Here is a 12,904-nt window from a genome sequence, read left to right as displayed (position 1 = left end):
ATCTTTTTTATAGCAGCGAGGGCTCTCCAAGACAGAACGAATTGAATTAATTATAGGCAATGTAAACAATGGCTGGCTTTCCCGTTCGTTCTGCTCTATGACGTCTTCTCTCCCCACCCCCTACCCCCAACCAAGAGTCGTAACTATGTTGAATCTGTGTAAAAGGAACCTTTATTACACGAGCACAAACAGGTCATAAACCCATGCGCTACGGCTACGGTGTCGATGATCTTGCATGTTTCGCAGGGTTTAAATGATATCCGTCCTTACGACCAACTCCTGTATGGAACAGATTTGATTGCCTCGCACAGAAAGTTGTCCGCCGCGCTGGGAATTACTGAGCACAGACGTTTAAAGTTCAACGTGATGAGCAAACTACCGTTGATCTGTTGAAGATGTTTTCGATGTTGGTCATGCCAGTGAACACTAATTACGTTACTCTGTGACTGCGCACAGCATTAATAATATATAACTGCAATGTAAATGATGATTTTTTTTTTTTTTTTTTTTTTTTTTTTTTTTTTTTTTTTTTTGAGATCACTGGGTCATTGAAACGTTCCCGACGAACCTAACTTGACTCTGGAAAGACCAGAACGTGATCTACGTATGCGTGAATGGTTTCTCGGAACTGCAAACGCAGGAGAAAGGCTGGTTTCCCGGGGATATACAGTAGTTTTTGGGGTTTCCAATAGTAAATTCGTATTGTGTATCTTTTATTTCCGTCACAGTTCCGATACAGTTCTCGCCTTATTGTCCATTTTTTCTCCCACATAAACAGTATTTTGAGAAGTCATATTTTATTTTAAATGCCTTAAAGTCAATTATACTGGTTTATATACGAAGTATATATATATATATATATATATATATATATATATATATATATATATATATATATGTATACGTGTATGTATTGCACCGTATACCTTTTTTCTGCAATTTTTATACTTTCACCCTAACAGATACTGGTAATATACTTCTGGATGTACTGGTGGACCGTGGGCAGCGGGCAGAACAACCACGGTCATAGGAAACGTAAGCTGGTTGGTACAACCAGTACATCCAGAAGTATACTACCAGTATCTGTTAGGGTGAAACTATAAAAATTGCAGAAAAAAGGTGTATGGTGCAATACATACACGTTTATATATATATATATATATATATATATATATATATATATATATATACTTCGTATATAAACCAGTATAATTGATTTTAAGGCATTTAGAATAAAATAAGACGTCTCAAAATACTGTTTATGTGGGAGAAAATATGGACAATAAGGCGAGAACCGTAACGGAAATAAAAGATACACAATACCAATTTATTATTGGAAGCATAAAACTCCAAAACTACTGTGTGTATATATATATATATATATATATATATATATATATATATCTATATATATATATGTAATTACATTATTATATAATTTACAAGATCTGTAAATATAAACCAATGACCTGGGGTCATGGCATTAGGAGGGTTCTACGTGACCAAAGCAGACCTAGATTACGCTATGCGCTGTCTGCAGTAGCCTGATCTAGCTCAAAGCTTTGTCAACATTTTTATGTTATGATAACTTTGCACAACAACTTCCATGGGAACGGTTGAACCTGTTAACCTTTAACCTACGCCGGAAACTTGTAACTTCCGAGCCGGCAGACTACGTATGTGTTTTTATATGAATTGCTGAGATAGCAAATGTTCCGCTATCGACGCGATGCTTTAGAATGGCAGTTCCACGCCAACGATCAAACATATCGGTCGTCCGACCGAGCTGCATCTCCTAGTATGGAGTTACAGAATAAAGTTGTTATCTTGTCAACTTGCCTGTTTGAATCATCTCCTCTAGTCAAGGAAGAACCTCTCTACTAAGATATCCAAGGGAGATGAGAGGAACCAAAAATTACTTACGAATGACAGTCGTAAGGAAAGAACAAAAAAGTCTATCGCCAAGCGATAAGACATTAGAAGTGGTGGCAGCGTATAAACGAAGAACATAATTAACAAGACCCATATCAGCCGACCGAAGGTCTACAAGAACTAACTTCCACCTTCAACATCAAACTAAACAGAGGTAACGGGATCTTCATCAACGCAACAGTTTATGAAGACGCAACTATGTCCTTCATCGAGAGGAATACAAGCATTTAACACTGACGTTTGAGCAACTGTTGTCACTTATCTTCGAGAATCTACACCGGACGAGGGCAGCATCGAACATCAACGGAAAGAAGAAAACAAACACAGGGAACATCACCCAATCTAGCAAGGACGGAGGCTGTGACGTCATCAATCTTGGACTTCCCCGCGCATCGTGCACCGAGAGAAGGCCGTGACGTCATCACGACTTCCGACGCGAGACGTGGACAGGAACTGAGACGTCATCCCATGTCAACAATCCTTCGCAATATAATCTGGAGCTAAGTACCATTTTTATCTATTTTTTCAGGTCTTTTCCTCAGTGAAGTGTTGTTCATCAAGAGTCGATCGTCCAGTATTCTGGGGGTGAGTTGTTCGCCATATTAATCTTCCTTCATTACAGAACCAATCTTCAACTACGAGGTTCTCGCCCGCAGATTAATTTTTTTTCTTTTCTAGTTGTCATTAACCATTTCTTGCAGGAATTCTCCGTATAATATTTTATCATATTATCTGTATTTTTGTATCTTTTGGGGGATTTTTCCTATTATTATAACACACTTATACAGTACATTGCTTATGCGTTTACGTAGTGGTCGAGTGTACTCTTATAGATATTTTGATAGGATTGCAAGGAATAGAAGTGATAAGAAAAAAGTGAAAGCCGAAATGGCAACTACTCCGGCTGGCAACCCAACGTGGTGACTCTCGTTAACGCGAGGTCAGCGATTGTCCCTTTTCAAGGTCGGGTCAATGGGTTCCTGCCTCAAAATGTTGAGGCATGGATCTCATCTGTAGACGCTCATTTAAATGCAAAAAGCATCACAGACCCAGCAGTACAATTACAGGAGGCCAAGAGCTTCGTTGACTTTGCGAAAGGCGACGCAAGTGCGTATCTAAGGGGGGTTTCTTTCCAAGAGGCGCTTACATGGGACGAGTTCAAAATTAGATTACGTGCCGTGTATGGGGGTGAAGAGGCTTTAGATGTAGTATTGGCATTGAGAAATATCCTTAACCAAGCCTCCATGACTCCAGCTCAATGTTGTCGAGCGGGCGGCGCTAATTGCCGACCGGCTAAATGAATATCAGGATAGTTTAAGTAACTCCGGGTGGGTTGCGGGTGCTAATATCAAAGTGAAAGATTTTATCCGTTTGATCTACCTTACGTCTATCACTGCAATGTTGCCTGAAGCGTTAGTAAGGTGTTTTGATAAAAAATTGCAGCCCGACAGTACGGAATTAGATGTGTATAAACAAATCAAAAAACACATGTCTAAATGTACCGACCTAGATCCTTCGCTCATTCAAGTTTTTGCAAAAAATGAGACAAGCCACAACAAGTAAATGTGGTACATAATAATAATCAAGTTGCAGGGATGGTTTGTTATAACTGTAAACGACCAGGTCACATGATTTCAGACTGTCGGACGCGTTTTTGTTCAATACACAATAGTTCAACTCATTCATATAACCGTTGCTACTCGAGGAATCAACAGCAAAATGCTACAAACACGCAACCAGTTGCCAGTGCAAATAAAAAGAAGGTCCTCAGTACTATAAGAAGAAACAACCAAACGGAAATTCTGCACAACAGCAGAACAAACAAATCGTGCTTCAGGTACCTCTGTTCCTGGGCCGTCTAGCCAGAACTCGCAAGGGCAAGCGAATTTTCAGGGTGTGATAAACAAAACAAATACCACGTAGTTCACTCCAAGGGGGGAGAGGGCGATGTGGGTCATCAATATCAACATCTTTTGTATCATATCAGTTTAATCATTTATCAGATCATTGTGAAACAATTGATTTTCCTATGAAACACACGGCCGAATCAAAAAAATCTGTGCAGGTTCCCGTAGATTTGCAACAAATTCATGCAATTATTAGTCAAAACGAGTTGCGACCAACCTTACATGCAGTAAATTTGGACATAAGTCATTCACTTTGTTCTTTGATTCTGGTAGTCCACGTAATATAATGGATTTAAGGACTCATCATTTACTCTTTTCAAATTTCCCTATAGAAAAGTCCGGAATAAGGCTCTCAGGCATTGGGAATAATGAATTAAATGTTGTGGGGCGTAACTCATGTACAGTACAAGGTCGGTAAGCGCACGTTTGCTGATACCTTTGTCGTTGTACAAAACATTAATATGTATCCCGCAGTAATTATCGGATACCCGTCTATGGGCACTCAAAATATTATCTTAGCACCTGCAAAACACGGCGTGTATATCAAAGGGAAATTCTATAGGTCTTCTAATACCCTAAAATCAGTTTTAGATAATAAAGAGACAGGCAGAGTTGTCACTTACATTACGGAACCAATCACCTGTCTCATGAACCAAGAAATAATACAGGCAACCCAACAGAACTCTCGCTCACCCGTAATATCAGCTTGCACGCAAACTCTCGAGCCTAACGTAACTTCATATATATTAGTGTGTGTAAAGAGAACCTTGCCAGGATCTGAAACATTAATCCTTTCCGAAACTCTGAAAACACACGGATTATCCGTCACACAAGCCGTTTATACAGTCGGCTCACAACAACAATGTAACATCGAAGTCTGTAATCATTTGAATACCACTTTAGTAATCCACAAAATCAACATATCTTGGATGCCGAAGTTTATAAACATCGCATTCTTACCGTAGCTGAGATAAATCACGCTCAATCAGTCGCGGATGAACCCCTGTTGCAATCTATAAAGAACAAAATCAATCAGGACATTCAAGAAGAAGAAATTCAGCAGAAATTTTTGAATCTGTTAACTAAATATCATGATGTTTTTTCCACTACGGATGGAACCTTAGGAAAAACGGATGTCATCGAGCATCAAATCAGGCTCAAGGACAAACAGAAAGTAATCTATGTACCTTCGTACCGACTTCCTATGAAATTTCAGAATGAGATAACAGAGGAAGTAGGTAAAATGTTAAAGGAAGGAGTCATTAGGAAATCAAACAGCCCTTATAATTTTCCGTTAATAGTAGTACCGAAAAAAGATCGAACTTGGCGATATGCGTTAGATTTTCGTCGTTTAAACGAAGAAACAATCCCTGACAGATTCCCAGTACCATGTACCGATGATATCCTATCTTTACTGGGCCAGAATAAATATTTCACAAGCCTAGACTTACTAAAAGGATTCATCAGATTCCGATGGAACAAGAAAGTATCCCATACACTGCCTTCAGCACAGCCAGGGGACATTATGAATTTTTTGCGTATGCCTTTTGGTTTACGTTGTGCTCCTATAACTTTTACTCGTATGATAAACGTCGTGTTTGGAGACTTGTTGGGAGATATCCTACATGCCTACATGGATGACTTAGTAATCTTTTCCAACACATTAGAAGAGCATTTACGTAAATTGGAGTTAGTGTTACAAAGATTAAGGCAGCATAATTTAAGGGTAAAGATAAGTAAGTGTGAATTTTTTTAAACAGAACTAGTCTATCTAGGTTTCACGGTTTCTAGTGAAGGTCTTAAAGTCGTACACGATAAGGTGTCGGCTATCCGTAACTTTCCGATACCTACTAACGTCAAGGGAATACAGCAATTTTTAGGATGCAGCGGTTACTATCGCCGCTTCATCCGCAAACTACTCAATCATAGCCGCTCCCCTAACCGATCTTATAAAAAAGGGCGTAGATTTCGTATGGTCTGAAAGTCATCAACAGGCGTTCGATAAATTGAAAGATGAACTGTGTAGTTCTCCTATCTTGAAATTTCCTGACTTCGGTAAGGAATTTTTCATAGCAACAGACGCCTCAGACCTAGGAGTAGGTGGGGGGTATTGCTTCAACAATATGATAGACAGTTTTTCCCTATAGCTTTTTATTCACGTAAACTGAGACCTTCCGAAAAGTAAATATGCAGTAATAGACAAGGAAGGGCTCGCTATTGTTAATTCACTCGTGCACTTTAAATTCATAATATACGGTTATCCCGTCAAGGTTCTCACTGATCATAAGCCCCTAACCGACTTCTTTAAAGGCTTTAGTCACAGCCCCAAGCGAACTCGGTGGCACATGATCATTCAGGACTTTGGCGCGAGGATCGGGTATTTACCTGGGAAAGCAAATATCATTGCTGACGCATTATCACGCAACCCTCTTCATCTTGTACCGAGCCATTAGCTGAATTAATAGATATCTCAACCTCCATGCCCGTTGTTAAAACTATATCTGAAACAGTAAGATCTGGGCTGGAGTGCTGAACTATTACAGACGGAACAAAGAAAAGATCCGCAAATAGAAAAAATCATCATTGCGTTAACGACCTCCGAAGGAAAAGAATACCTATAAAGTATAAGCAGCAGAATTATATCCTACAGGACAATATCCTGTGTAGATCCGTGACGAGGAAAACCCGCAACACACCGCAGTTGAATAACAACCAGGTGGTGGTGCCTATCTCACTCATACCCACTGTCTTAAAGTGGTTGCATGAAAATCACTGCATGGACGGGACCCGGGTTATACCTTGATGTCACAGAAAGCCAAATCCTTATTTTATTGGCATACGATGCTCACAGATATAAAAAAAACACATAGCAAATTGTCGCACTTGTCAAGAATACAAAGGGCACACGAAGACACCTGTCAGCCTAGGGGCTTACCCCGTGCCAAATCAACCCTTTGAAAGAGTACATTTAGATTTATTAACAGGATTTACGAGTCAGACAGAGGAAATAAGCACCTCCTAGTAATTATAGACGCTTTGACTCGATATACAGAACTTATAGCGCTTTAAAACAAAAACCGCGGTCGAGTGCGCTAGGAAGTTTTACGAGTGCTACATTTGTAAACATGGAATTCCACACATCATTATCTCAGACTCGGGCGGGGAGTTCAATAATCATTTCCTTAACTCCTTGTGCGAATTCCTTTGTATAAAGAAAATCAATACCATGATCTATCACCCAGAGTCTAATGGGCTAGTGGAAAGGGCATAAATCGTAGAGGTTTTTAAAACATTTTAAGGGTCACCTTAGGGGGGCAGATCCTCCCAACTGGACATTGCCATACCTGCGGTACTAAGCACACTTAATCACTCGTATCATGTGTCTATTAAAATGACACCGCACGAGGCACTGTACGGTATCCCGGCCCGAACGCCTTTCCACATCTTCAAGCCTACAACTAATTTATCAAATCCTCTAAAGGATGTATGGATGCAAGCATAAGTCGATATAATATAATTCGTAAGAATTTAGAAGAAGCACAGATCATAATGAAAAAAAATCATGATAAAATAGCTAAGCCAACTAGAACATATGCCGTGGGCGATCAGGTTATACATACAAGTATACGTACGTAGAGGTTTAAATTATAAACTGACACCTAAGTTTGAAGGCCCGTTTAACATTTTAGAAAATTTAACGGCCAATAGAGTTAGGGTTCAAAATGTATCCAAACCCACTGATGTGAGAATAGTCCCATTGGCACAATATATATGTATATATATATATAATATATACATATATATATATTATATATATATATATATATATATATCTATATATATTGTGACGAAGTGCCAAGTATCTGGTTACTACACTTACCATTCATTAACTGATACCTCACAAAAGCCAGACACCTGAACCCTCATCACAGGTATTAAACGAATGAATACTCTAAAGGCAACAGTGATCCCTTAACAACTTACCAGTATTGCAGAAAATCAGACTAAGTTCATCAAACAGGTGTGAGGTAATCTTGTAGTAATTAATTATCAAAGGGCATCGCTCCATCAACAACTTTAAAAGTCTAAGTATTTCCCTGATTTCAGAAGTCTAAGTACTTCCCTGGTTCTAAGTTACTTCAAGTAAATTGAAGGGAAACAGATCAATCACCACTCTATGTTTCTACCTAATATCAATTTAATCAAAATTAAATGCAAATATACTGGTGTAAGATAAAGAAAACACTTATAAAAATTTTAAATAAAAAAATTTATTATTACACTCAAAATTTATAAGTGAAATTCACAATATCAGGGAAAGTTACTGTTACTTGCAAACAAAGTAAAGTTTAATTAATTCTTGAATCAATTAAGTAAAATTAAATCAAAATTAATTTATCACAAAATTCAAGAAAATTAATTCAATCAAAATTCAAAAGTGTTAGGCAATAATTGAAAATTTGAAATTAATTCACAAGTGCTAAACAATAATAAAACTTGAAAAGAATTCTTAGTAAATGCAAATTAATTCACAAGTGTTAAATTTAATTAATTGTGCAATGATTAAGCAATGAAAATAACTAAGTCATGCAAATGAAAATATAAAATAAAAAGGCACACTTCAATAAGAAAATGAACAAATGCACAAAAATGAAACAAACACAAAACACAAAAAATTTGCAATGTGTAAAAGTGTAAATCTTTTCACTCAAAATATTGTAACTATTAGTTTTTACCAAACCACTGTTCCTATCATTAATTAGTTTCTTACCAAACCATCATAACCATCAGATATTAGTTGCAACTAATAAAAATATAACACACTTTACCTTTTTGGTATACCAATTTCTTTCTTGCTGCAGCCTGTATCACACTTTCACAAAAACCAGGCGCCGTTACGAAACAATGTTTGTTCAGATTCCACAAAAAACACTATTTAACACTAAATAGACTCTAAGAAATATCAAATATGAAATTCTCAAGTTATGAGTGACCATTCAAATAAGTACGAAATCATTACGTTACTTTTAAAATCAAAAGTGCTATGTGATGGAAAGAGAGAGAGAGAGATGTGAACGCCTCGAGTATCTAAGATCTAATAAAATTCTGGACAGTGGATGACAAAAAACGTTTTTGGCAATTATGCTTCCAGAACTTCGAAATCTTACGCAACTTTACATACAAAATGTGTAATCTGCACATGGCTTTGACAAAGAAATACGCATATAAGACAATTCTGTTAAAAAAAAAGACATACTCGATTTGATCGCTCGAAGCAGAAGCCCCTTATCTTACGTGATGACAGAATCTCAAAACACATTGAAGATTCGAGCTCGCTTATCAAACGTGTTGACAGATTTTGAAAAACAACTCTAGGTTTGAACGGACAAAGATATTCTCTCTCTTTCTACATTCTACGTTACATATTCTTTTATATTATGTTATGCGAAATCTGAACACACATTTAAAACATCCTATCTCTAAGCTATCTAGGAATCTGAAAAAATGTTGCACAATTGTACATAACATTTTGTACAGTCTAAGAGGGAATATATGCATTTTGAAAGTAGCAATATATAATATATATATATATATATATATATATATATATATATATATATATATATATATATATATATATATATATATATATATATATATATATATATATATATATATAATATATATATGTAGGATGGTTTCACTGACGGAGTAAATACCGTGAAATTAACAGAAAGACTTGACTATAATTCTAAGACGGCAAAATACCAACCTGCAATTATGCATATGAAAAGATTCCTACATTTGTGTTTCATACACTTGGCCAGATCGTTCATTTTCTCGTTTACTTTTTCCCTGTTTCCTCCTCTTATTGAAAAGAGAACGGTCCTAGAAAACAGGGCATTATGTTATCAAAACGCAGGCAGTTACAATCTGAAATTATTGTCTATTTATATAACCTGTTTAGTATAGTTTATTAACCAAACAATATGTCATGTCAAAAAAAAAAATCAAGGTACCTTTTTTGTCTCCAGTTACGGCTTTAGTAATTTGTGTGCAAATCTATGAATCGACACAAATCATCGGTATTAGTTACCAAACAGACAAATTGTAATTTCTGATATAGCTTAGTACTCGACTGCGCTATCCACATTTCTTGACAAAAAGAAAAATGAGAGAGAGAGAGAGAGAGAGAGAGAGAGAGAGAGAGAGAGAATTTCCAACAGTTATATAACGGAAACGCGACCTTTCAAAATCCCCATCTTCACGGCTCTAAAAGTTGAAGTTCAAGTTGTCCGATTTCCGTCTCATCTGCGGTCTGAACGTAGTTGTTTATGGATATATATGTGTAATTTTTTTTATTTGTTCTCCTTTTTTTCTATTTCCTTTTTGATTTAACATCATCTATCCTCGCTTACTCTTGTCCAGCTTTTATTAACATTGTTAAAACTTGCTCGGCTCGCTAATGACGTTTGACTTCGTCTACCACCTCCTCTTCTTCACAATAATAATAATAATAATAATAACAATAATAATAATAATAATAATCTGTCCTATGGTTTTGGCAGGACCAAATACCCTTACCGTGACCGGGACTTTCGTGGTATTTAAAGGTTGATTTTGTCAATATACAACAACACAGAATCTACGATGTTATCTTAGAATCTTGAAATCGATTACATAACTCAAGAACCGAAGAATACATAAAAATATATCTTGGAATTACATGATGTGTGATAACATTTGACCTCTGCTGAATATATAATGTTTAAACCACAATGATTTTGTAAAAGTTACAGATTTACGAAACTTATGAAAAATCTTTATTGCTGTGAAACATTGACAAGATTTTAGAACTGGCAAATAATTGGCAACATATTTGAACTACCAATCCGGTAGTATTTATTGATAGTATCTGTAGAATTTAGAAAAACAGAGCAATAAAGACCAAGATAATAATTAAGAACAAACACACACATATATATCTAATAAAAGGAGCCCATAAAAACACCAAAATATAGAAAGAAAGTACTATATTTCAGAGACTGCTGTCTCTCTCTTCAGGTAGGTAATGAATTCATTACCTACCTGAAGAGAGAGTTAGCAGTCTCTGAAGTATAAGTACTTACTTTCTATATTTTGGCGTTTTTATGGGCTCCTTTTATTAGATGGAATTCTGTTGTAACAACATTTTTACCAGTCACACACACACACACACTCACACACACATATACATTTGCATGTATAGTTTGTGTGTAACTTTATTTCCGATAATTTATAGGTAGATATGTACAAGAGAGATGAAAATAACCCTTTTGCGTTTTGCAAGACGTTTGACATATTATAGTCTGGAGGTGACATTGGTATTACTATTAAAGGCAAACATCCGGTCTGGTCGCCGTCTTAATCGGAGCTATGCTGTTATCAACATCCCGTAAGCTTTGAGAGAGAGAGAGAGAAACAGTAAGTTTGGTCGCAAAATTACTGTCCCTTTTATTATTATTATTATTATTATTATATATAATAATAATAATAATAATAAGTTGATTAATGAAAACTCATGAGACGTTGGCTGAAGTCCGCTTCTTCCTTTCTGATTTTACTTGAGTCGTTAACCCTTAATCGCTCGAAACCTTGCCAGTAAATTTAGAATTTATTCTAGAAGGAATTATTCATAAAACTTAATATTTTGTTCTAAACTGATGAATATCATTCAAGTCTCCTGTACCTCCAGGGAATCACTTTCAGCCTTTGGGGTTTATCCAGATTCTAGGCTTTTTAAGGAATATTTATGGAAAGTACTAAGTCCTTTTTTCAAAAATATCCGCAACATACATTATGGAGGATGTGAAAGGTTTCTAACTTACGAAATGCATTAATATTAACTGCGGACGAGTATGGATTATTATCCTAGGTGTCTGCTACTAAAAAATGTTCAAAATGTACAAGACTCGCAAAATTGTAAATTATATATTAGGTTTCCTATAGAATTAATAATGCGCGTATTTTCTATTTTATGGTTCTCTTTCACAATATGGAGCAATGTTTAAAAATATTATTTAGGAGCTTGCGAGTAAGGTGAGTTATTTAGTTGAAGATTATGAAACAGCGGTAAAATTAAAAAACATTTTCATAATTTTTTATGAAAAAAAATGTTAATTTCCGAAGTTCTAGTTAGTTGTAAATGTCTGAAAACTTCTTTACCCCTAAAATACGTTTTTCGATTTTACTCTTGAAGACGTCAACAGTTTTCGAACCTTGAAGAAGGCATAATGCTTTCTACGCACTGCTGACCATTGCATTTTACTTTACACTGCTTTGTAAAACTTCCTTCAATTTAAAGCTCATTGCCTAACAAAAAAAAAAAAAAAAAAAACAAAAAAAAAAAAAAAAAAAAAAATTAGTCGTCGAACTTCTTTAACCTTCCTAGACAGGTCCGTAACTTCAATACAACACACCAAGAAGTCTTATGACAACCAATATAAATTTTGAGAGTCCGTATTCTTTAACATTAAGCATGAAAATACCATAATCACAATATAGGTATTTTGAAGCTTCTTAAACACAAAATTTATACCTTCGAAATTGGTAGCAAAATTTATTTGAGTTTAGTCTATAATTTCATGTAAATCTGTTTCCAGATATCCTTAAAAATCTGCACTCAACTCTTTAAACACACACACACACACACACACACATATATATATATATATATATATATATATATATATATATATATATATATATATATATATATATATATATATATATAACACACACACACACACACACACACACACATATATATATATATATATATATATATATATATATATATATATATATATATATATATATATATATCGTGACGCGATTTCAGCTTAGCGATATTTCTTTTAGAACGGTCTAAGAAATATTAATTGCACGATACGATATTCACTTTTGCACCATTTTAAAGCTGAACAATTTTAATTCTTCAAAGTATCAAAACCAAAATACCAAGAATAAAACGCCATAAGAACGAGTTTTAATTAAGTAAGAGAGTAAAATACTTTCTACGGTAG

The sequence above is a fragment of the Macrobrachium nipponense genome, chromosome 7 (genome assembly GCF_015104395.2).
Source record: "Macrobrachium nipponense isolate FS-2020 chromosome 7, ASM1510439v2, whole genome shotgun sequence".
Taxonomy (NCBI): domain Eukaryota; kingdom Metazoa; phylum Arthropoda; class Malacostraca; order Decapoda; family Palaemonidae; genus Macrobrachium; species Macrobrachium nipponense.
This window is presented reverse-complemented; position numbering follows the sequence as displayed.